The sequence below is a fragment of the Vicugna pacos genome, chromosome 24, assembly GCF_048564905.1.
Source record: "Vicugna pacos chromosome 24, VicPac4, whole genome shotgun sequence".
Taxonomy (NCBI): Eukaryota; Metazoa; Chordata; class Mammalia; order Artiodactyla; family Camelidae; genus Vicugna; species Vicugna pacos.
Window position 1 is genome coordinate 26,400,768 of NC_133010.1, and position 25,662 is coordinate 26,426,429.

Genomic DNA, 25,662 nt, shown 5'->3' on the forward strand with positions numbered 1-25,662 from the left:
CCGGGCGGGGAAGCGCCGCCTCCGCCGGGAACAAAGCGCTGCGCGCCGGGCCCCGCGGGCCCCGGGTTCAGATTCGCCCCGCGGGGGGCGCGCCCCCCAGTGGTAGCGGGAGGGGGATGCCGCCCCTCGGGGTCAGCGAACGTGGGGGACCGAGACCGGCTCCGAGACCGGCTCCTGGACATCCCCGCGGTGCTGGAGGAACGGTGCCTGACGTTAGCTTTATTCCCCTTGCAATTATTAGCAGCACTTGAGGTGCTCGACGGAAATGTGTATCACAGATGATGTGTATCATTCCCGGGTTTTACCCTCTGTTAAGTAATTAAGGCAAAGTCCCAAGTGTGAAGTGGGGACTGAACCCAGGTTTTCTGACTCCATTTCACACCGTCCTGGCTCCTTGACTCCAGTCCACCTCCATGTCTACCCCAGGCCTCCAAAGTGGTAACCTCCTCAGTAGCCGGCAAAACAAGGACTTGTTTCACTGATGCCACGTTGGGAGTCTGGGCTCTTGGGGAGGAGAGGGAATTGTAAATAGTATGTACTGTGGTCTTAACCAAAGACTATTACATTTAATGCCCTTAAGGAATCAGGTCTTGGGGGTAGGGTAGAGCATATGCTTAGCATGCAGAAGGTCCTGGGTTCAAACCCCAGTACCTTCATAAAATAAAATAAAATCCAACCCCAAAAACCTTTTTTAAAAGAGTAAAGAATAGCAAAGTATTATTTCAAAAAGAAAACTCTGGCCCTCTGAAATTCGTAAGTCTGTAATAAAATAGGTTCTACATAGCTGTTCTGAAAACTTCGCTCTCTGATGTTACAAGATGGAACATATTGTATAGTATGTATTAAGCTATATTGTGTAGTACATATTCAGTTTCTGAGAGAGAGAAAAACTGGAATAGCATCTGTAACTATAGGTGTGTGTCCCATTTTCTCCAATGTAGAATAATTACAACTAAAAGCCAAACTGTCACAACCTGTTTCTCCTCTCCCTTGCAGAACACCCTTATGTGAATTCAGTTGACACTCTCAAAATGAGAAGGAGTTGGAAACTGAGAAACTGTCAGCCGACTGGATCGGTGGGAGCTGTTCCCTGTGGAGGCCGGGGGAGGGCAGGAGGCGGCGGCTGGGGGACTTGGTGGTCTATACTCACTGGTGATCTCCTTCCAGCAACACAGAACCTACAGAGTGCCAACTCCGCCTCGGCCCCTAGACATTTCAAAGACCAAGAAAACTATCTGGACGACCTGCCCAGTAAAGTCGGGCTTATAATTCTCAGTGATTGTGATAAAACAGCGGTTGTGTACCAAATACTTGGTTTTGGTACGTACAAATACAAATAGGTACCTGTGGTACTGAAGGACCAAGTCCGACTACGTCTGCCTTGGGTAGGTAGGGTCACGGGAAGTTTGACCTCACTTTCTCTGGAAGGCAGCCAGGGAGGAGGGGCCATGTGACTCTGTCTGTGTTGTTCAGGATTATCATACCTGTGACAGCAGGTCCCTGGAGGCAGCCTGGCTTTTAGATGTTTCAGATGAGGGCGTCCTAATTCACCGCGCAGCACAAACACGTTTCTGACATTTGATTTCTCTCTCCTCTCTAGTCCCTTCCCAAAGACACAATAAATGGTTTTAAAAGTGTTATTTACTCTGTACAAAGCACTTTGTTTCCTCTTCTTAAAAAAATGATACTTTTTCCCTGATGTTAGTGATCTTGAGCAACTTTTCATGTTTCTGTTGGCCATCTGCATTTCCTCTTTTGGAAGAACGTCTGTTCAGTTCTTCTGCCCATATTTTAAATGAGTTGTTTGTTTGCTGTTTAACTGAACTACAGTTGATCTATAATATTGTATTAGTTTCTGGTGTACAGCATGGATGGACTTAGAGGGCATCATACCAAGTGAAATGTCAGACAAAGACAAATACTATGTGATACCACTTACATGTGGAATCTAAAAAAATACAAGCTAGTGAATATAACCAGAAAGAAACAGATTCGCAGATGTAGAGAAGGAACGAGTGGTTACCAGTGGGGAGATGGGAGGGGGAGGGGCAAGATGGAGGTGGAATATTAAGAGGTACAAACTATCAGGTATAAAATAAGCTACAAAGATGTATGTACAACATGGGGAATACAGCCAATATTATACAATAACTATAAGTGGAGTATAACCTTTAAAATCTGTGAATCGCTAAATTGTATACTTGTAACATATAATATTGTACATCAGCTATACTTCAGTTTTAAAAATATATTGTAAAATACACAAATTTTAAAATGCAAAAAATATTTAAACAAAGAACAGCAGTTATTATTCTGTGTACTCTTACCCCAACTTCACTTACATGGTAGCCCATGGGTGCCAGGAATTGTGTGTCTGGTGGTCAGAACACAAAGTTTGAATAACCTCCTCTTCCACTACAATCTGCAAAATAGAGGGATTGTCACAAGTCACTATTTTCAAAAGTATTATCCAAATATGTGACTGCTAAGGCCTGAATTTTTCAGAATAAGTCCTCCTCCGAGTGATAATGAAAACTTTTCTTAGTAGCCAAGGAGTTTTGGAAATTGGTGAATTTGGCTCTTCAGACAAACATATTAAGTATCCTGGGGAAAATACTGCTAATAAACCAAAAAAAAAACCCTGACCTGACATGGCTTGATGCTATCTCATTTATTAATTTTTGTATTGGTAATTCAACTGTTTACTTTTTTTCTGCAGAATGATCATTCCTGGAGCTGAATGTATATAAAAGGCAGATTAGTCATCGTTTTGAATAAAAAATGAATCAAACTGAAAATGAAGAATTATTTATAGAGTAAATGCTTTTTAAACAAATGTTTTAATCTTTATTTTCATTTATCTCTGTGGGTTTTTTTTCTTTTAGCCAGGTTGATGAGATGTCATTCACAAACTGCCATTTGGCAGTAAAAAGAATATATATGTTTTTTATTAGCCAATCTCTTACCTAAAGCCTCCTATACATATTTTGGTAAACTGTATAAAGGTAAATATTTGTGTGGAATTTTTCTTATCTTTTCTCTCTGCTTCTTTTAGCCCCCTTTAAAGCTCCATGTCAAGATGACATTCCACCGTATGATCCAACAATCCCACTCCTGAGTATATATCTGGAGAAAACTTTAATTCGAAAAGATACATGCACCCTAATGTTCACAGCAGTATTTACAATTGCCAAGACACGGAAACAACCTAAATGTCCATCAACAGATGAGTGGATGAAGATGTGGTTTATATATCCAAAGGCACACAGCCATGAAAAAGAATGAAATAATGCCATTTGCAGCAACATGGATGGACCCAGAAATGATCATACTAAGTGAAGTAAGTCAGACGGAGAAAGACAAGTATTACGTGATGTCACTTATATGTGGAATCTTAAAAAACATACAATTTCTCTTTACAAACCAAAAACAGACTCACGGACATAGGAAACAAACTATGGTTACCAAAGGGGAAAGGGCAGGGGAGGGATAAATTAGGAGTCTGGGAATAACAAACACATCACTCTATATAAAATAAACAACAAAGACCTACTATATAGCACAGGGAACGATATTCAATTTCTTGTAATAACACATAATGGAAAAGAATCTGAAAAGATTATATATATATATGGTAACTGAATTGCTTTGTTATACACCTGATATACATTGTAAGTCAACCACTCTTCAATAAAAAAATAAAATAAAAAAGGATGACATCCAAAATGTGAAATCTTAGCCTTTCCTAGAGGTTTCAGAGTTTGGTTTTGTTTTTCAAAGACACTGGATCCCCCTTTCTTCACATCAGCTACAGATACACTTTCTCATGCTACCCTAGAAAAACAAGAAGAAAGAACAGAGGGAGAAAACAGTGACAGAACTGAGCCCTGTACAGAACTCTCTCTACTCAGGCTGCTCTCTGCTTCCAGGAGTTGAAGGCTGCCCTTAGATGTAACAGAACTTCAGCTCTGTCCACGGTCAGCCCCAGCTGCACGTTCCTTAAAACAGGCTTGTTCTGAGCAGAGTAGTGCAACTTGGAACCACCACTGTAAACTGAGTATGAAGGAAAACGCAGCCTGTTTCCTATCTGCAGTGTCACCATCAGCCAAGCACTCCAGCGCTTCACACAGTGCTCCACATCAGTAGAGCCTGAAGGATTCTGCATTGAGGAATTCTGTAGTTACTCAATTCCCCAGCCAAGGTACGGTGTCCATCCAGTTTGTTCCACACATTTTTATTTCGCTAGGAAAACCAAGGTGTGAACATAGTGAGCATTCATGGATTCAAACGACAGTGTTGGTTTTCTTCATGCCTTTCTCTTAAAATGTGGAAAGCGTTAGTTGTAATTACATTTAAAGCGACATGGAATACACTGCCCCTGTGGGTGGTGGAGTTCGTGCTGTGGAAGTGTTTATTAATCTGAATCTGAATGGATGAGTCAAGTTGAACCCGGAAAAAAACCATAAGAAACCACATATTCAAACCCAGATAAGCTCAGTGATTAAGCTATGCCTCACTCTAAAGTCCTTCCACATTACCGCTGCCCTCTGGTTCTATGATTCAGGAGAAAGGGCTTCCATGCCAACTTCACGTCCGTGTAACTCTCTGTGACAAAAGTGCTTGCGTTTCTGGTCCTTGATCCTTCATTTGGTGAAAAAAAAAATATTAGCATCATGACATGATACAATTCAAACAAAAGATAACTCATCTATCTTTTTAATTTTTGATTTTGAAATAATGACAGATTCACAGGAAGCTGCAAAAAATGTACAGGGAGTTCCTGTGTCCCCTTCACCTCACTCCCCCTAGTAACACGGTATGTTTTGAAACATTTTTGAGATAGGTGTACCAGGCCTTATGCTAGGTGCTTCTGTGTACTTCCAGATTTAATCATTAAAACAGCTTTGTGAAGCAGGTATTAGAATTTACATTTTTAAAATAAAGGAGACCCAACAAAGGCCTCTAGACACAGCCCTACCCACCAGAGGTCCAGGACCAAGCTCCACCCAGCAGCGGGCAGGCACTGGCTCCTCCTGCCAGGAAACCTGCCTAAGCCTCTAGTCCAGCCTCATCCACCAGGGGCAGATACTAGAAACAAGAAAATAGTAATCCCAAAGCCTGTGGAAGGAATCCACACACACATAGAAAGATAGGTATGAGGCGGCACCAAGGAGTATCTCCCAGGCCAAGGCACAAGGTAAAATCCCAGGAGAAGAAATAAGTGATGAGGAGACAGGCAATTTATCTGAGAAAGAGTTTAAAGTAATGATGGCCAAGATGTTCAGAGAACTCAAGAGGAGTATAGATGCACAGAGTGAAGCTTTTAACAAAGAGTTAGAAACTATAAAGAATACCCAAATAGAGTTGAAGGATAAAGTCATTAGAATGAACAACACAGTAGAAGGAACCAAGAATAGACTAAATGAGGCAGAAGAGTGGATCAGTGGGCTTTTAAAAGACAGATTAGTGGAAATCACTACCTCAGAACAGAAAAAAAAAAGAATAAATAGGAATGAGGATAGTTTAAGAGAACTCTGGGACAACATGAAGCACTCTAATATTTGCATTATAGGGGTCCTAGAAAGAGAAGAGAGAGAGAAGGGACCTGAGAAAATTTTTGGAGAGACAATAACCGAAAATTTCCCCAACTTGGGAAAGGAAACAGTCAACCAAGTCCTGGAAGTGCAGAGAGTTCTACACAGAATCAACCCAAAGAGGAACACACCAAGGCACATAGTCATCAAATTGATAACAATTAAGTATAAGGAGAAAATATTAAAATTAGCAAGAGAAAAGCAACAAATAACATACAAGGGACCTCCCATAAGGTTATCAGCTGATATTTTCAGCAGAAACTGTACAGGCCAGAAGATAATGGCAAGATATATTTAAAGTGATGCAAGGGGGAAACTTAGAACCAAGAATACTCTATCCAGCAAGGCTCTTGTTCAGACTTGATGGAGGAATCAAAAGCTTCACAGATAAACGAAAGCTAAAAGATTTCAGCACCACCAAGCCAGCTTTACAACAAATGTTAAAGGACCTCCTCTAGTCATCAAACCGTAAGTAAAGAGAACAAAAAGAAGCAAGAGAAAAAAAAAAAGAGACCTACAAAAGATTGCTTTGGCTGTTGGGGGTCTTTTGTGGTTTCTCATAAATTTTGGACTTGTTTATTCTAGTTCTGTGAGGAATGTTGGGAGTATTTTGATGGGGGTTGTGTTGGATCTGTGGATTGCTCTGGGCAGTGTGGCCAGTTTGACAGTGTTGATTCTTCCAATCCCAGAGCACAAGAAATCTTTCCATTTCTTTGTGTCATTTCGTTTTTCAGAGTATAGGTAATCTCCTTGGTTAAGTTTATTTCTAGGTATTTTGTTGTTTTTGATGTAATGGAAATGTCTCTGCCAGTTATAAAATTCTGGTTTTTGAAGTGGGAAAAAAAAAAAAAGCAAATGAAGGGCCGCAAATGGCAAAATACCCTTCTTTTTTATGGGTGAGTTGTATTCCTTTAGATACACATACACATACACACACACACTGCATCTCCATTATCTATTCAACTATTGATGTATACTTAGGGTGCTTCCATATCTTGGCAATTATAAATAATGTTGCTGTTAATAGCAAGGTGTATGTATCTTTTTGAATTAAGTCTTATTTTGTGGTTGGCTTTATTCCTTTGATAAACATGTAAGTTTAAAAAGCTAAAGCTCTAAACGTTCTTAGAAACAATGAACAGTACACACATGTAAATTAAAAACTATATGTGCAGTAAAAAAAAAAAGATCTATCAAGCCATGAAAGACATGGAAGAAACTTAAAAGACATATTACTAAATGAAAGAAGCCAGTCTGAAAAGGCTACAAACTGTACGATTCCAACCAAATGACATTCTGGAAAAGGCACAGCTACAGAAACAATAAAAAGACCGTGGTTTCCAGGGGTTTAGGGAGAGGGAGGGAGGGAGGGATGAACAGATAAAGCACAAGAGATTTTTAGGGCAACGAAATTATCCTGTATGATACTACAGTGGTGGCTACATGTCATTGTACGTTTGTCAAAACCCATAGAATGTACAACATCAAGAGTAAACCCTAATGTGAACTATGGACTTTGGTTGATAATAATGTGTCCATGTTGGTTCATCGATTGTACCAAATATGCCACATTGATGAGGGACGTTGAGGACAGGGGAGTATATATGGCTGGGTGGGGAGGGCTATGTGGGAACTCTGTATTTGCTGTTCAATTCTGCTGTAAACCTGAAACTGCTCTAAAAAATTAAACAAAAATAAAGGAAACCCAAAAAGAGGTCAAGTATTTTAACAAAAGTCAGAGAGCAAACAGGGGGGTGGGAATTCAAGTGCTGGAATCCTGGTTCTAAGTGGTGCTAGTGGGATTTGGAGAGCATCACGCTCAGAGTTTGCTCTGGCATCAGGAAAGCCTCTGTCCTTCCACGCGTACGGTCTTGGTGTCACCTCAATTCCAACCAGGTCATCTCTCTGTTCCTTACTGATCTGACCACTGAAACACTGAGAATCATTCTTACACTCTGTTCTCACCTTAACACTCTGACCAAGATATTAACCACTTTAAAACCATACTAGCAACTTTCTAACTAGCCTTTTTCAATCTATTCTGTCCAAAGATGCAGAATGATCATTCTTGTGAAAAATTTTGCTCATTTATCAGTTCTGTGAAAATGCCACACGAGGAAACAATATAATGAACCTGATCCCTACCTCACTCCGTGTACAAAAATCAATTCCAAAGGGATTGAGCTACAAACAGAACATGTAAAACAATAAAGCTTCAAAGTTAACAGAGGAGAATATCTTCCTGGCACTGGGATAGGGTGTGATATCTTGAACAGACACCATCACGCTAACCATGTGGGAAAAAGATAATTTGGACTATGTTAGAAGTTATGTTACCCAAAGACACTTATTAAGAGAGCAAAAACACAAGCTATAAAGTGGAAGATCATTGCAATGCACACAACTGAAAAGAGTTTACAGTCAGAACAAAGAACTATAAATCATTAAGAAAAGGACAGACAAGGGGCAATATATATGAACAGGCAGCTCATAAAAGAGCATAGCCACGTGGTAAAGAAACATATGAAATGGTGCTCCATCTCATTTCTTATCAGGGAAATGTAAATTAAAACCATAATGAGATACCGCAAAACACCCATCAGAATAGCAAACAATTTAAGTCTCCTTTCATCTTCAAGGTCAGCAAAGTGGCATCTCTGTGACCATCCCTCCTCAGTCACATCTGACTTCTCTCCCACATTTAAGGACCCATGATGATATGAGCCCGTCTGTGTCACTGGGGTCATCTCTGTCAATATCTGTAACTTAACCACAGCTGCAAAGCCCCTTTGTCACATAAGGTAACATATTCACAGGTTCCAGGAATAAAGAGATGGACATCTTTTTTGGGGCATTGGGTTGTGGTCATTATTCTCCCTACTCCACAGAGCAACACAACTTTTGTACAATGCTCTTGGGAATGTAAATTGGTACAACCACTTTAAAAAATTATTTGGCAATATTTACTGAAGCCAAACACATGCAGAGCCATTGATCCAGCAATTCCACCCCCAGAAGAAACGTACATACCATTGTTATACGTTTGTTAACAAAGCCCCCAAAGTAGGAAAAATCAAAGTGTCCCTCAACATTTAGAATGGGTACATAGAACTATGGTGTATTCATGTTACGGAATACCATACTGCAACAAAAATGAATGAACCACTGCAACACGCTGTAAAACGAACGCCTCTCACAGACATATGGTTAAATCAAAGCAGGCAGACTCTGAGGAGTACATTCTGCATGAACCCACCTGTTCAAAATTTTAAAATGGGCAAAATTCATCTTCAATCTGAGAAGTCAGTTTAGAGGCTCCCTTTGAGGGGTGGATAATGATTGGAAGAAAACTCGAGCAGGGCTTCTGGGTGTTGGTAACTTCTCCTTCCTAACTTGAGTGGAGGTTGCATGTGAGTGAGCTTTCTGTTCATTTTTCACACTGTCCTCTGATTTGGGCATTTGTTCCTCTAGGCATGTTTTACTTTTACAAGTTTATTAAGCATGCAAACAGTGCGAATATACTGCACACGACAGAACTGTACACTTAACCATTTTAAGACAGTCAATTTCATAGTGCGTTCCCCACCCCCCACAATTAAAAATAATTTATTAAGAAAAGAATTTGTTGCCTTTTCCAGAAAAAAATTTGGGTGACAAAAATGTAACCCAGCACCAGCACCTAAGAATTTTAAACACACTAAATTTTTCTTTATGCCATCTTTAGGGAGAAATGAAGTGGAGGAGGAGGAGGAGAGGGAGGGGAGACGAAGGAACGGGGAGGGGGAGGAAGGACAGTAGGAAAGAGGAGGAGGAGGAAGAAAAGAAAATGTTTATCTGACTTCACTTGATCGTTTAATAACAGTTTTGCTTTTGAAGCAGAGTGTCCCCAGGGCAGGTTAGAGGCACCTATTTTTTCTTACCCCGCCCTGGGGTCTTCACCCTCCTCCCTGATGCTCAAACCCTCCCTCCCGGCCCCACCAGCCCCTCGCGTGGGCGCCTCCACCCTAAAACTGGAGAGAAGAAAGAGCTCCCGCCTCCACCCTGGGTCTGTGGATGATGAGTGGTCCCCTTGGCTCTTTCGGATGTGGTTTCCAGGTTTGTGAGGTGGAAATAATGAAACAGAAGCGCCTTTCTCACTGGCCATCGTGAGGATGGAGGAGCTGACACTTGCTGGGGGTGGGCAGCTGGCTCGAGGTGAGGCTCGCTAGTAAACTCCATGGAGGACAACGCAGTCGTCACCTGTTGTGCGCACCCAAGTCACGGACGGAAGGAGCAGCGTCGGCACCTCCTGTTGAACTCCCTTCTATTTTTAGCTGTCGCTGCTCTTCAAACAGAGCGGACAGTCCCCCGATTTAATGGTGCTTCAGGGGGACTGGGTGCCAAGGCTCACACAGCTCTCACTCTGTCTTTCTGCTGGTTTAGAAACAGACAATGCGTCTCTTAGGGACGCAAAGGAGTTGGACTCCAGCCTCGGTGATATTTAACTTCAGCCCAATTTCAGCCTGGGTGGCAGCCCCGCCCATTCCATGTCATTCCCCACATCCCTGACATTGCGCTGCTCGGTGACCACCTGTGCGCATGGGTCCTCATCGCACCCAGTGTGATGGTGCCAATAACTGTGCTATGTCTCTGTTATTATCTGAAAGTACCCTTTAAAATATAATTAAGCAGTCTAAGTATAACTTGGAGGAACATCTCATGTGCTTCCTATGCTGAAATTCTGTCCAACAAAGTTCTACATAAGCTTACAATCACCGGAGCAGATGCCACAGCATCAGTAAGTGTTGTGAGAGCTATTACTCACCACCTGATTTTTTTTTTAAGGGCGGTACTGGGGATTGAACCCAGGACCTCACGCATGCTAAGCACTCACTCTACAACTGAGCTGTTATTTAAAAGTATTTTAGATAGTTAATTTTAGAAAGAACTTTCAGAGCCAAATTTTTATTAATTTAATTGCTAACATAAAGTAATAGTGATTATATCAAGATTTCAAGCTTTTCAGAATTTTGTTGTACTCTGCAATTTTATCCTTAAACAACAACAACAAAAAAACAGTCTGTAAGAACTGCATTTGATTTTTAAGGTTTAAAAAATTCCCTTTAAACCTAGACTCTTTTGGCCAAAAGTCCTATTTGAAAGTACCGCACATCTCATGAGAGTGACATTGAAATCATAATGACAACTCTGCCATCTCAATCGTACAAAGAGGAAAAAATCCAGAAGAACATACCGTAAATCCATAACGAACTACCTTTAATCCAAATAGATATGCTAAAGTGTCCAAACAGCAGGAAGAAAAGAAATAGAGAGCAAATGAAAGCTACAATGAGGTATCACCTCACACCAGTCAGAATGGCTGTCATTCAAAAGTCCACAAATGATAAGTGCTGGAGATGCTGTAGAGAAAGGAAACCCTCCTATTCTGCTGGTGGGAATGCAGTTTGCTGCAGCCATTATGGAAAACGGTATGGAGATTCCTCAAAAAACTAAAAATAGACTTACCATATGATCCAGCAATCCCACCCCTGAGCATATTATCTGGAGGGAACTAATTCAAAAAGATACATACATCCTAATGTTCATAGCAACACTATTTACAATAGCCAAGACATGGAAACAATCCAAGTGTCCATCTACAGATGACTGATAAAGAAGTTGTGGTATATTTACACAATGGAATACTATTCAGCCATAAAAAATAATGCCATCTGCAGCAACATGAATGGACCTAGAGATCATCATTCTAAGTGAAGTAAGCCAGAAAGACAAAGAAAAATACCATATATCACATCACTCATATGTGGAATCTAAAAAAAAAAAAGGACACTAATGAACTCATTTACAAAATAGAAACAGACTTGCAGACATAGTAAACAATCTTATGGTTACTAGGGGAAAGGGGGTGGGAAGGGATAAATTTGGGAGTTTGAGATTTCCAAATGTTAGCCACTATCTATCTATCTATATAAACAGATTAAAAAAACAAGTTTCTTCTGTATAGCACAGGGAACTATATTCAGTATCTTGCAATAACCTTTAATGAAAAAGAATATGGAAACAAAGATATGTATGTATATGCATAACTGGGATATTGTGCTGTACACCAGAAATTGACACAGTGAACTGACTCTACTTCACTTTAAAAAAAAAGGAAGAGAAAAACTAGATATCCCAAATACATTTTGTTCCTTCTAATAAACTTAAAAACAGATGCCCAAGAATACTTCCAAGACTTTGATAACTATGTAAGTTAAAAAAGCTAAAGCTCTAAACTGTTCTTAGAAACAGTGAACAACAGTACATATGTGTAAATTTTTTAAAAACTTACATTTTTATAACAAAAAAGAATACTTCCAAGAAAACAATTCTTTATAGACTTGTACCCATAGAAATTACACATTAAAATAAAAAAGCTTATCAAAATGTTTGCTGTGGTCTGCCAAGCATGTTTTCTGTAACTGAAGGTATTTTTGTGATTTTCCAAAGTCCCCAGTTCCTTCAAGCAAATATGGTTCTGAAAATCATTTTCCCAAATTATATTCTGTTATGCACAGTTAGGTGCAGGTGACAATTTCGTCTCATTAATGTGCAGTAGAGTGACTGCAGAAGTGATTTCGCAGATGACAACATTGACAAATTTTGTTTTTGCACTAAAATGTCAAATTTTAAACATCGGTTACTAAAATATTTAAGGATAAAATTACAACCTAGTTAAATTTTTTATAACTCATCATTTATTTTTGTACTCTTGAAGCTTAATCTGTGATGGTGAGATTCAGCTTCCACCTTAGCTCTGAATAAAGCTGGAATTCTCCCAGATTTGGCTGAATGTGGTTTTTAAGATTTGGCCATTTGGTGTTTGGCCATGATAGGTATTCAGTGCATTGTTCCAATGTACATAATGAATAAATATGGCTTATAAATGCATATTTACATGCATGTCGCATGATTATCTACAGTTTATTTTTCCTCAACATCTCCCAAATCAATGTGGATTGATGAGGGACATGAGTTTGGGATAAGATGAAAATATTTGTTACATATATATTAAAGAGCTATAAAAAAGGAGTTTTCTTGAATGACAGTAAATCTTATCTTACATATTTGGTCAGCAGTGGACTTGAATAGACAATAGAAGATATACAAATGGCCAATAAGCACATGAAAAGATGCTCAGTATCACTATCAAGGAAACGCAGATCAAAACCACAATGAGATACCATTTCACTGATTAAAATGGCTATTATTAAAAAAGAAAAGCAGAAAGAAAGAAAATAACAACCATTGACAAGGATGTGGAGAAACTGGAACCCTCACACATTGCTGGTGAGAATGTAAAATGGTGCAGCTGCTGTGGAAAACCATATGGTGGTTTCTAAAGAAACTGAATGCAGGATCTCCATAAAATCCAGCAATTCCACTTCTGGGTATAGACCCAAAAGAATTGAAAGCAAGGTCTCAAGCAGGTATTTGCACACCCATGTTCACAGCGGCCCTATTCACAAGAGCCAAAAGGTAGAAGCAACCCGAGTGTCCACTGACGGATGAATGGGTAAACACAATGTGGTCCATTCATACAATGGAGTATTATTCAGCCTTAAAAGGAAATTCTATCACATGCTACATCATGGATGGATCTTGAAGACATTCTACTAAGTGAAAGATGCCAGTAACACAAAAAATACTGTATGATTCCATTTATACGAGGTGCCTAGATTAGTCAAATTCCTAGAGAGTTTCAATTGAGAAAATGTGCTGATGGTTGCTCAACAGTGTGAATGAACTTAATGCCACTGAACTGTATATTAAGGATGATAAACCATGCGGGGAGGGTATAGCTCAGTGGTAGAGCATGTACTTAGCATGCACGAGGTCCTGGGTTGGATCCTTCAATACCTCCACTGTCATAAGTCACAATCCACTATCACAAATCAATTAAGTTAGAATATCCCCTCACATCTCACACACAAATAAACACAAAATGGCTTAAAGACTTAACCATAAGACAAGACACTATAAACCTCTTAGAAGAAAACATAGGTAAAATATTTTCCAACGTAAATCTTAGCAATGTTCTCCTAGGGCAGTCTACCTACGTAATAGAAATAAAAGCAAAAATAAACAAATGGGACCCAATCAAACTTAACAAGTTTTAGCACAGTAAAGGAAACCATAAGTAAAACGCAGACAATCTTGGGAATGGGAGAAAGTATTTGCAAATGATGCGACTGACAGAGGCTTAATTTCCAGAATATATAAACAGCTCATACAACTTATTCACAACAACAAAAATACAACCCAATCCAAGAATGGGCAGAAGATCTAAACAAGAAATTCTCCAATGAAGACACATAAATGGCCAATGGGCACATGAAAAATGTTCAACATCCCTAATTATCAGAGAAATGCAAATCAAAACTACAATGAGGTATCACCTCACATCAGTCAGAATGGCCATCATTCAAAAGTCCACAAATGATAAATGCTAGATGGGGTGTGGAGAAAAGGGAACCCTCCTACACTGTTGGTAGGAATGCAGTTTGGTTCAGCCATTAAGGAAAACAGTATGGATATGCCTCAAAAGACTAAAGATAGATTCACCATATGATCTAGCAATCCCACTCCTGGGCATATATCCAAAGGGAACTCTAATTTGAAAAGATACATGCACCCCAATATTCATAGCAGCACTATTTACAATAGGCGAGATATGGAAGCAACCTAAATATCCACTGACAGGTGACTACATAAAGAAGTCGTGGTGTACACACACACACACACACACACACACAGAGAATGGAATACTACTCGGCCATAAAAAGAATGAAATATTACCATTTGCAGCAACATGGATGGACCTGGAGATTGTCATACTAAGTAAAGTCAGTCAGGGAAAAAATACCATATGATACCACTCATATGCGGAATCTACAAAAAAAAAGAACACAAATGAACTTACTTATAAAATAGAAACAGATTCACAGACATAGAGAATAACACTGTGGTTACCGGGGGAAAAGGGGGATGGGAGGGATAAATTGTGAGTCCAAGATTTGCAGATACTAACTCCAATATATACATAATAAACAAGTTTCTTCTGTTTAGCACAGGGAACTATATTCCATATCTTGTAGTAACCTATAATGTAAAAGAATATGAAGAGGAATGTATGTATCTGTATGACTGAAGCATCATGCTGTACACCAGAAATTGACACAACATTATAAACTGACTATACTTCAATTTTAAAAACTAAAAAAAACTAATTATCCCCAAATAAGAAAATAATAAATCTTATGCATACTTTACTAATAAAATTATTTTATACTAAAAATGTATATGTAGTATATATATTTCTTTGACAAAATGGGCAGGGTGGGAACGAGGGGTTTCTGAAGAAGTAAGGGGGTAAAGAACAGAGACTGAGGGGCTCTGACTTTGGAGCTGAAGCTTTTTCCTTGTGCACCAGGTGCATAAAGTAGAAAGACGTTTCTCTGAAAGTTTTCCTGTTTTTATTTTATCGAAGCAGTCAGTTTCAGTGTGTCAATTTCTCATGTACAGCACAATGTCCCAGGTATGCATGTACATACATATGTTCTTTATCATATTCTCTCTCATTAAAGGTTATTACAAGATACTGAATACATTTCCCTGTGCTATACAACAGAAACTTAGTTTTTTCTTTAATCCATTTTTATACACAGTGGCTAACATTTCCAATTCTCAAACTCCCAAATTTATTCCTTCTCACCCCATTTCCCAGGTGACCATAAAGTTGTTTACTATGTCTGCAAGTCTGTTTTGTAGATGAGTTCATAGTGTCCTTTATAAAATTTTTTTAGATTTCACATATGAGTGATATCATATGGCTTTTTTCTCTTTCCTGCTTACTTCCGGAAGATCTTAATGGCCCAGCACCAGCCAGCAGCTCAGAGCCCAGGGCTGAGATTGACGCTGAGACAGATAAGCCACTTTAGGTGGTCGGAGACCAGAAGGTCTTGTGGGGGGACCCACAGTGGGGCTTTCAGTGGGGGTTCCAAAGTGAAAAACTGGGCCACGTGAGCCTTAATTGGATCAAGGGGAGGAGTCAGGCAGGGAACCTAGTGGGAGTGGTGGGGGAAGGGGTAACAAGCCCAACCAGGTCTGCAGTATGTGACAGGCTGTGAGTTCACTGCAGGACTTTCTCTTAATCCTAGGAACAGGGGAGACACCGAGGTCCATCGTGGGGGCACAGGAGCCACTCAAATGATTATGCACGTCAGAAAAGCTGTTTCATCTGGGCCATGGTCTGTGTTCAGACGCGGTCCCTGCCAGTGGCAGTCAGAGCTGCTCAGTGGATCCACCTGACAGAAGATGTAACGCACCTGATGGAGGTTCGCAGGTGACACTGCTTTAGAGAGCAGTGCTGAGCCGGAGGCTTTATGGAGCCTGGCCTGTGAGGGCTGAGCCTGCAAAGGGCCCAGTCTCCACAACCTGCTCGAAGGTTCTGTACCTCCTCTGGCCTCCCTGTCTCCACCCCCCAGCTCTAACTTGGAGTCTCCCTGACTTACCTCTGCCTGGTCTCCACGGCTCTGCAAGTCACCCCTCAAGGATGCTGCATCATGGGTCCCTGGAGCTCTCTGGAGTCGGGCCCTTAAACACCTCTCACCGAGCCAGACCCACATGCCCAGGACCCACTCATTCTTCTAGGGCAGAGCCAGCATCCTTCTTGTCAAAGAGCACCAGCGCTCGCGGGAGATGTGGACGGACAAGTAAACCTTTCTCTCAATTTATTCTCCGGAAGTCCTAGCCTCAGATGGAGGTAAATGTCCAAGAACCAAGGCCACTACATAAACAATATCCATTCAGAAAAATCTTTACCAAGTGCCTTCCATATGCTTCAGGATGGGGGTTCTGTACCTCCCAGTCCAGAGACAATAAAGAGAAAAACAACTGTGATAAAATGAGTAATGTGTTCTCAGAGCACTCAGGGGAATCTGAAAAGACTGGGCAACAAATTACATGCTCTGAGGTCCTAGGTGGAGCGTGCTCTGGGTGGGCAGCGCTGGGAGGGTCCACCCTTGTGGACCTGGGCCACCTAGTAGCAGGCATCTGGGCCTCCGTTTGCTGCGTCCTCTGCGAGAGGGGAGGGGCTGGAGACAGGGGGTGGGCTGGGCAGAAGGGATTGATGGGGAATGGGGCCGGACAGAGAAGGAGTGGAGGTGGGGGAGGAACTGGGCGCTGGCCTCAGCTCTCTGTAGGTAGTGGGTTTAGGAGCAAGATGCCTGGAAGATGCGGTGACCTAAACCACCACCATCACCACCCCCCTCCTTTGGTTGCACCCAGAATCGTGCCTCTAGCCCCCACCCTCTGTGACCAAGGCCCAGGTCAGCTCACCGCGGTTTCTGGAGACCAGCGAGCCTACCAGCCCTGCTCACCCCTGCGGCTTCCTCCTGAGATTCTCCTGAAACTCAAAACAGTTGCACTTCAAGGAGCAGAGAGGCCAGGCCTGTGGTTGTTCCCTGCTCCGGCTGAGGAAACTTAAGGACCGCTCGGAACTAGTCTTGGAGGCCGTCCGACCGCCTCTCAAGTGCAGCTGGGACTGGTGGCGCCTCCTCCGAGCGCATGGCCGGCTCATGTCAGAGAGCCTGGCCTCCTCCCGCCTCTCGCCATGAACAAGACGCTGAAAATACCAACCTTTCAGGTTCCCCCAGATCACAAGCCTGGAGGTCAACAGGGAGTGTAAGCGCATCACAAAGTTACTTGGAGCTGGGGGTGCGGAGCTCAGCGTCAGCGCGCGCGCTCCGCGGGCCGGGGGCCCGGGTCTCCGTCTCCAGTGCCTCCGCGAGAAAAACAAAAGTTCTGCAGTTTTTGGAGTCGCAGCCACCTGATATTTCCGAGCGGGGGTGGGGGGGCGGGGGGCGGGCGCGGAGGACCCCAGCCAGCAGGACCAGCGCTGGGTGAAGGCTGCGCAGGCCGGCTCTATCGGCGCGGGCGGCGCGGGCGGCGCGGGCGGGGCAGCACGCGGAGCCGACCCGGCGCCCAATCCCCGCTCCCCACGCTCCGGCGGCTTCGAGCTGCATTTGGCTCAGCTGTGAAGCGGGCACGTGCGGTCAGTTGGCCTGATTAGCAAAAGCGCGGCCTGTAACCCGACACACAGCGGGTGCGAAATAAACGTCAGTTTGATTCCTTTGCTTCTATCCACACCGCCTGCCCGGGACACGGGGCAGCAGCCCGCTTACTAGGGCTGCCGTTGGTCGCTGCTCCACGTCCTCATTCGCTACTCCGGGTCACTACCTACAAAGGACACTTAACAGGACTCTGTACACCGGAGACTAACTCAACATTGTAAATCAGAAATACTTTAATTCAAAGAGAACTCATAGGACTGCCTGAGTCCAGAGCAGCCAAGTGCCCAATAAAATAATCCTTTTCTCACTTCACAGTTGGTGAAGCCCCTGTGTAAGATCTCCGTGTTAATCCAAACAGCCTTGTGAGCCAAAGGGCAGGTGTTAGCTCCAATTTACTGATGACGGGCCCAACACTTGGAACCTGAGGAGACAGGTTAGGCTGCGAGAGTGTCAGTGACTGAAACCCAGTCCTTCTCAGAGGTTTTAAAGTAGGTACACACATTTGAAAGTAGGTATGTAGGCAACATTGAAGAAAAAAGGAACCCTGTAATTTTGAATTTTAAATAACCTGCTAGTTTAGCAGGATGAAAAGATTCCTTATAAACCTGTTTCAGTTAATCTGTGACCGCTGACCCACAGTCACAGCCTACTGTGAAAAGTCTATCAAAACAGCACACCTGTGGTTTGCCGGCAGGCCTGACCACGCGGTGTAAGCGCAGAGACTGTGCCAGTGGACTGTGTTTCCATGTCCAGTCCCACGTCTGCTGGTCACTCAACCCCTAACTCGTCCACCACGTCTGTCTCAGACTGGAGGACCAGCACAAGGATGTGTTAGTGATTTCCGGAGCATGTTTATTTCAATTGTATTTGTTGACTAAAGAGAAGATGCGTCTTTAAGGACATGATGTATCTCAACAAGCACCACAATGAGAAGACTATGTACCTGACGTGCTTGAGTTTCTGAGGGACTCGGTCTCTGGCCAGGGAACTTAGCTGTCTACTGAGTGCGCTGCAAGATTCTTCTGTCAGTGGATCTCATACTGTAGCTTCTGCAGAACCGCTGCTGGGCTTTCCAAAAGCACAGACAGCTGGGCCCCACCTCAGAGTTTCTGATTCAGCAGGTTGGGGGGGAGGGGCCTGGGAACGTGTATTTCTGACATCAGCCAGGTCCGGAGGCCCGACTCGGAGGACGAATGACACACACAATGCCTGTGATGAGCGGGTGGACGAATCTCACACGTTTGCATTAAAACCAGTGGCTTCTTTTCAAATTTTCAGACTTTTTCTTCCTAAATAGAACACATATTACCTGGCAATGAGAAAGTTTAAAAAATAGAAAGGGTGGCATCTGGAGATGCTCAGAATTTCATGGAAGAAGAATGTATGGTTGTTTCCAGAGGAGACACCTTTGAACTGAAAGAAACAGGAGCAATAAACCAGGAGGCTGGTGGTCAGAATCCCTTCAGACCCAGCTAAATAGCCCCTGGGCAGGACAAGGCTGGGCACAGGCTGCATCATTGGATCAGGGCCAAGGGATCAACCTCTTTTTCCCTAATTAGCAGCAGCATTTACAGCTTTTCGTGAAGAATGAAAAGCAGTTGAAAAACACAGCAACTGAATAACACTGCATTACACTTTTTAAAAAAAATTTATTTAATTTTGTGGGGGAAGGAAGTAACTTGGTTTATTGTTAGAGGAGGTACTGGGGGTTGAACGGAGGACCTCGTTCATGCTAAGTATGTGCTCTACCATTGAGCTCTACCCTCCCCCTATGCATTACGCTTCTAAGAAGCATCTGTGTTTATCTTTGGGCGTGCCGAGGCGACGTCAGGTGGTAGCCTTTCTGATCCTCTCCCCTTCCGCACCGGGGAGATGTAGAGAAATGTCCGTCTTCACGAAATTAAACGATATTGCTCTTTTTGGTAAGGTTCACATGCAAGACACACAGTATCTGAACGGAATTCATCAATTGTGAGGAATGTTCTCAAGCCAAGGGAGGAGCAAATTCCCTAGACGGCCCCCAAAGCTGCTTGTCTCACCTTGGAGTCCTACAAACCAAGGAACAGGGCAGGGCTATTCGCTATTTAAATGACACAAGCAATGGGAACTTGCCCCCAATAATAAACTCAGAACAGAGGGGTGGGGGGTTGCAAGAACAGTGGGGCCCTAACCCTATCTCTGCCACTTGTCAGCTGTGGGACCTTAATCCACTGATTTGTTCGCTGAGAAAAACCATGTAATTCTTAAGGGCTCATACCTGCCAGGCACCTAGTTTACAAAAGAGACTTAAAAGTTTTCTTTTGTAAAGTAGGAGTCACACTCACACACCTGCCCACTGTTGAGGACCATGTGCTGGGAACCTCCAGAAACTCTGGGTCCTCCTCTTTGCCCCCTGATGGTGAGCTCTCCACAACTGTGACCTCTCTCAGTGTGACCTCCCGAAATTTAGGCATTTTGAGAGCCCCCGAGATACAAAGTGGTCCAAGTGCCAGGACCTGCTTCCATGGCTACAAGACACTGAACTCACAAAGCCACTTTAAAGATCCTCCAGCTGGGGACCCGCCCTGTGCGAGGCTGGACACGGTTTCCTCTGTCCTCCTCACCCTTGCCAGTTGCAGAGAATCAGCTGACATGATCACAAAGTAAAGCTCTCACTGCAGCCCCCACAAAACCTCTAACTAACTTAGTGGGATCACAACTGTTTCCTGAATTGAAGCAAGCACCCTCAGCCTTCACACTTTCAAGCAATTACTGTCAAAAGGCACTGGCAACTGCTTTTAAGAAGGTACCAAAAAACGTTCTCTCCTGTGGCCTGTCCTCCCCTTTGTTTGAAACAAAGTCTCTTGAATTAAGCGTGGCCTGAACATTTTCCATATCAGGCTGACTCCATCTAGAAATAAAATTACAAATCAAAACTTTTTTTTATCGATGTGTAGTTGATTTACAATGTTAGTTTAAACATACACCATAACTTTACACCACAATGAAACATTAACTGAAAAAACAATTACAATTTATTTCCATAGAAAAGACGTTTAGTGGTACAATTAAGGAGAAAGATGTGAAAGGCTAAATCCTTACCTTCCTGAAATCGTATCGTTTTAGTGAAGTCTTTTGTAAATAGAGGCCAACGCAGCCATCTGGAGACCAGTTATAATAAAGCAAGACCACAGGTTTTATTCCTACCTGGGGTCCGAGTACCCGGATCTGCAGCTACAGATGCTCCTTCACCCCAAGCAGCTGCCGGTCACTAGAGGGGCCCAGCCAGACCGTGGGCCTGCAGCTGTGCAGACCTCCGTGAGTGCAAAGTCTGCCTTTGGCTGGCGGACTCGTAGCACTTTCTTTGTATTCTCATAAGCGGAGCCTCATTCCTTTATCATATAAAGTGATTAGGACATGAGCGGTCTTCACACAGCCGGTAGGTTACCCAGCCTCAGAGATACCGCAGTCGGGGCGAGACAGCTCCTCCCATGTGGATGTGTATAAACCCTGGACCAGCCCAGCACACCCAGCGTCCTCATGAGTGATGTATTTCCTGATTTCTCAACTTCCCCAAATCAAAAGTCACTGACAAACCTAAATAGGTAATTAGTATGGGTGAAATCTTTCTGCAGAGAAATCAGGGTGCTAGAGTGAAGAACAAGTTTAACCTGAATATAATCGAGTTCTAACATCTAACTCCCAGATTACTGGAAACACAGAGAAGCAAGGAGTGAGTTACCCAGTTTCTGGAGAAAATGGGAGATTAAACAGGGCAGCGGTCACACCAACAATGAGTGTCAAGCAGGGAAGAGGAGCACTGTTCTAAGGGAAAGGGAACATTTCATTTTTTTTACACAACCAAATGTAAGGCATAACCTCGACTGGAGTTTGGTTTGAGTAAGCCAGCTGTCAAAAACAATATGGTGCAGTCGTGGAAATCTGAATATAATAGACTGGTCTGAGTTGATTGACGGGGAATCACTGCTAATTAGGCTTGAGGTAATAAAGCTGCTACAGTCACGTAAGAAAACATTCTTATTTTTTAGAAGTACATTCTAGGTATTTAAAGATGAAATGACACATCTGTTAAAGAAAAAACTTCTCAGCCAAAGAAAAGAAAAGAGGAAGCCAATGTACTGAATATTAACTGCTAAATCCAGGTAATGTGTAGTTTACACTATATTCTTCTCTGTACTTTTCTGATGCCCGGAATTTTTTTCAAAGGTTAAAAATGTACTAGATTTCACATTTTTGTTTAAACAGTTTCCTGGCTTTCTCATTTATTAGCTGAATTAATTTGCACAAGTTATTTAAATTCTCTGAGCCTCTGACTCCTCATTTGTAAATTGGTGATAAGGACAAATTCCAAATGGAGATTTAATATCATGTATATGAAAGTACTTCATAAATGCACAAAGTTCACAGTTTTGTCCTTCTGGCTTATACACACAGCTTTTAAAAGACTTGAAATGAACCTTGGATCGCGAAGAGGTTCAGCAATTCTCAAAGTGTTGCAGGTACTGTATTAAACAGGGTTCTCCAGAGGAGTGGAATCCATAGTGTGTGTCTGTATAACTGTATCTATTACCTAGATATCTGTCCAGAGAGACCAGAGGAAGATTTATTTTAAGGAACTGGCCACTGTGGAGGCTGGCAAGTCCAAATCTGCAGGGCCAGAGACCCAGGGAAGCTACTGATTCAAATTTCTTTTTAGTAAATTTATTTATTTATTTATTGCAGTGGAGGTACTGGGAATTGAATCCAGGCCCTTGTGCATGCTAAGCACACACTTTACTACTGAGCTATACCCTCCCCCAATGTAAATGTTAATCTCATCTAAAAAATACCTTCACAGCAACATCTATAATAATGTTTGGCCAAATGTCTGGATACCATGGTGTAGGCTGACACATAAAATTAACCATCACCATGTTTAATAAATAATTGATTAATGAGATATGTCATATTTTGTTCTGTACAGTTCTGTGCAGTTGCCCCAGATTGACCTGCTGGTGGTGCCATTCTGAGTCATTCACGTCACAGCTTTCCAACCAGCAAACAATGTTTAGGGGTTAAAAAAATACTCCTAAGTGTAATATGTGCCTCTCCTATAACTTCTTATCTAAAATCTATCCTCAAACAGAATATAGTAAGTGCCTTCTTTTCCATGATGGGAATGTAAGACCCATGAGAACAAGGGTCCTTCTGTCCCTGCACTGCAGTAACCTTGGTAACTGTAGCCTTGGTAATGAGGGTGATGCCTGGCAGACGCAGGGCACTCAGCAGATAGTAAGGAATGAAGCCATGACGAGGACATGGAGCAGATGTCAAAAGTACAGTCAGTCAGTGTGATCAGGACACCACAAACATATATTCTGTGATGAAACTTGGCACCAGTCCACATGCACAGAAGAAATTCCATTTGTTTCATTGGAAACATTTCGCTTCTTGCCCAGACACTTGGAGACCAGGGTTATTGAAGTAGCAATTGTTCAGCAAAACGTGAAGATCAGGTCCAAATATATTCTGCATGGACTCTTTCTTATGGATGGAATGATGTGCCGAACACTGACATAATTTAACTGTTTCCAGTAAGAATTCTCAGGGGGGGAGCCCTGGGGTGCACCAGTGGGCAACTGTAGGGGGCGTGAGACTGCCTTTCCCAAAATATCTCCCCGTCATCTCAGGGCATAAAATGCCTGCTGTGCTCCTGCTGGGGTCTAGGCCTTAAATCTTCAGAGGATTTCCATTTTCCAGCATTCTCTGTCAAAACGCAAGTGCCTCACAGTATGTGAATGCCATCATTGTGAAGTAGCATGTGAAAATTGTCATTTCAGTAATCAACTCGAGTAGCAGACATGCCACATTTTTTTCCTTCGTGAAGACTCTTCCCAATTCTGACAATTCCGAAACCTCCACCATCAGTCCTGCCCTCGTAACCGTAGAGGAGTCCAACCCCATGAAGGACCCAGAGTCTACACTTAGTGCTTTTCCCTTTCCCCCTTTCACACGTGGTTAGACTTACGCTGGGGTAGTCTAATTGCTTCCACCCTCTTTGAGGGGAGGAGTGTTCCAAACCCCCCCCCCCCAGAAGGCGTGAGCACTGCGGAATGCCGTCGGATGGCTTTCCGATGACGTGTCCCTGGTGGTTGCCAGGCTGTCACCCCTGTGTTTACCCACTTGTATAAAAATGACCGAAGAGGGGAAGAACGAGCACCAGCACCGCAGGGAGGGTGATCATTTTCATAAACCTGTTCGCTTTCTCTTTCATCAGTCCTGCCAAAGTCAAAGCCACATACTCAACAGACAACAGCACAGGACCAAGAAATGTTCAGATACATTCACAGTTGTACTCTTGGATTCTTGTAGAATTTTATCATTTGAGCAGATACTACACTGGAAAATGTAATTTTAAAAATAAATAAGCCCTTCGGGGGAGGGTATAGCTCAAGTGGTAGAGTGCATGCCTAGCACGCATGAGGTTCTGGGTTCAATCCCCGGTACTTCCTCTAAGAATAAATATGTAAATAAACCTAATTACCTCCTCCTACCAAAAAAAAAAAAGCCTCACACCTGTAGGAATAGTTCAATGTTCCCAGTTGTTTGTTAAGGTCTATTATGAATGTATGTACCTCGTAAAACCTGTTATCTAAGTTATAGCCTCAAGATGATACACAACAACTTGCATTTTGACTAGAAAAACTCCTTTTTGGTTCCCTTTTGTGGACAAAATTTTACAATATATACTAGTTTTAAAATCACTTGAGATACAAAAGATTTAATAGTGATAAAGTCGTATTCTATGAGAAAAGAACATTCATGCCCAAATTTTTCCTTTTTTTTTTTTTTGGTAACAGAGACATTGGAAATTGACAGAAAAAAGTGCCTTATCTTTTTAAAAAAATGTATTTTAATGGAGGTACTGGAGACTGAACCCAGGACCTCGTGCATGCTAGGCACACGCTCTACCACTGAGCTATTCCCTCCCCTCTGTTCGCTGTATCTTTGATGCAGCCAGAAGCACTACAATAACATGTTCTCTGCGGCAGCTCCTAAGCACACATCTCAGGTTGTGGTGAAGACTAAATGGAACGATGTATTCAAGTTTCCAGCACACTGCCTGGCATATTTCACTCTCCAACTGTTAGTTTCTCTTCCTTATCCTAAGGGAACCGAATTTGTATATGGAAGATCTGAGAAGTACAATGACTACACAGATGGGAATTTTTAGGAAGCAGGCAAAATTCTGCTGTTGCAGGTCAAGCAGTTTTCTTCTGTTTGTATTTTAAATGAAATCAAATCTATTAAAACGTTTTCTATAAAGAGACTGAAACCCTTTCCCTCCCTCTTCGAAGAAGGCCAACCTCTTCCAAGAACGGACTATTCAGTTGCAGCGTTAAGATCGTGTACGTATAGCCCATTTGTCAAGATAAAGAACACACCGTGTGCTACGTGCTCAAAGGCACATCTATACAGCAAGCGTGCCAGTGATCAGCATGACTGACGTTATTCGCTAGGCAGAATACAGCCACCTTTTCCTCCAAACCGGTACTGTTGTTTTGAGAAATGATGCTCTTCAGAAGTTTAATAAATCACTCAGAATTAACATATCCATCGTAAATCAACAAGGAAACATGCTGTTCTTTAAAAATCTGAAACAATTTTAGAGTAGAATAACAAATGTCCGTGTTACATGCTGATATACAAAGCCACAGGCATTTGAGGACATCGCTTGCCTTCTGTTGTTTTTGTGTCACACTTCCTTTCATAGTAGATTTTCGGTGTGGCTCTATTCTGATGGAGGTGTAATCCCTTACAAACTTACTGTGTTTCCTAGCAAATCACTTCACGAAATAAAGGTGTGAAACCTTACTGGCCAATCCGGTGTTGCCTCATTTTATAAAGACACCGAGTTACCAGGGCCCCTCTGACACAAGCGATCACTGCTCCCCCACTGGCCAGCCCCCAGGCTC

The 25,662-nt window shown here is 42.4% G+C and overlaps 1 long non-coding RNA gene across 4 annotated transcripts; it reads left to right on the forward strand.

The window, feature by feature from the left end:
* Nucleotides 1–161: 161 nt before the first annotated feature.
* Nucleotides 162–2,836, forward strand: LOC140689049 (uncharacterized). 4 transcript variants are annotated; one of them, XR_012063926.1, is made up of 4 exons: nucleotides 162–203; nucleotides 997–1,076; nucleotides 1,168–1,385; nucleotides 2,720–2,836. It is a non-coding gene; the product is annotated as an uncharacterized lncRNA (long non-coding RNA). The 4 variants fall into 4 exon arrangements; XR_012063928.1 differs by lacking the exon at nucleotides 2,720–2,836 and adding an exon at nucleotides 1,474–2,286; XR_012063925.1 differs by lacking the exon at nucleotides 2,720–2,836 and having other exon boundaries at nucleotides 1,168–2,286.
* Nucleotides 2,837–25,662: the final 22,826 nt, after the last annotated feature.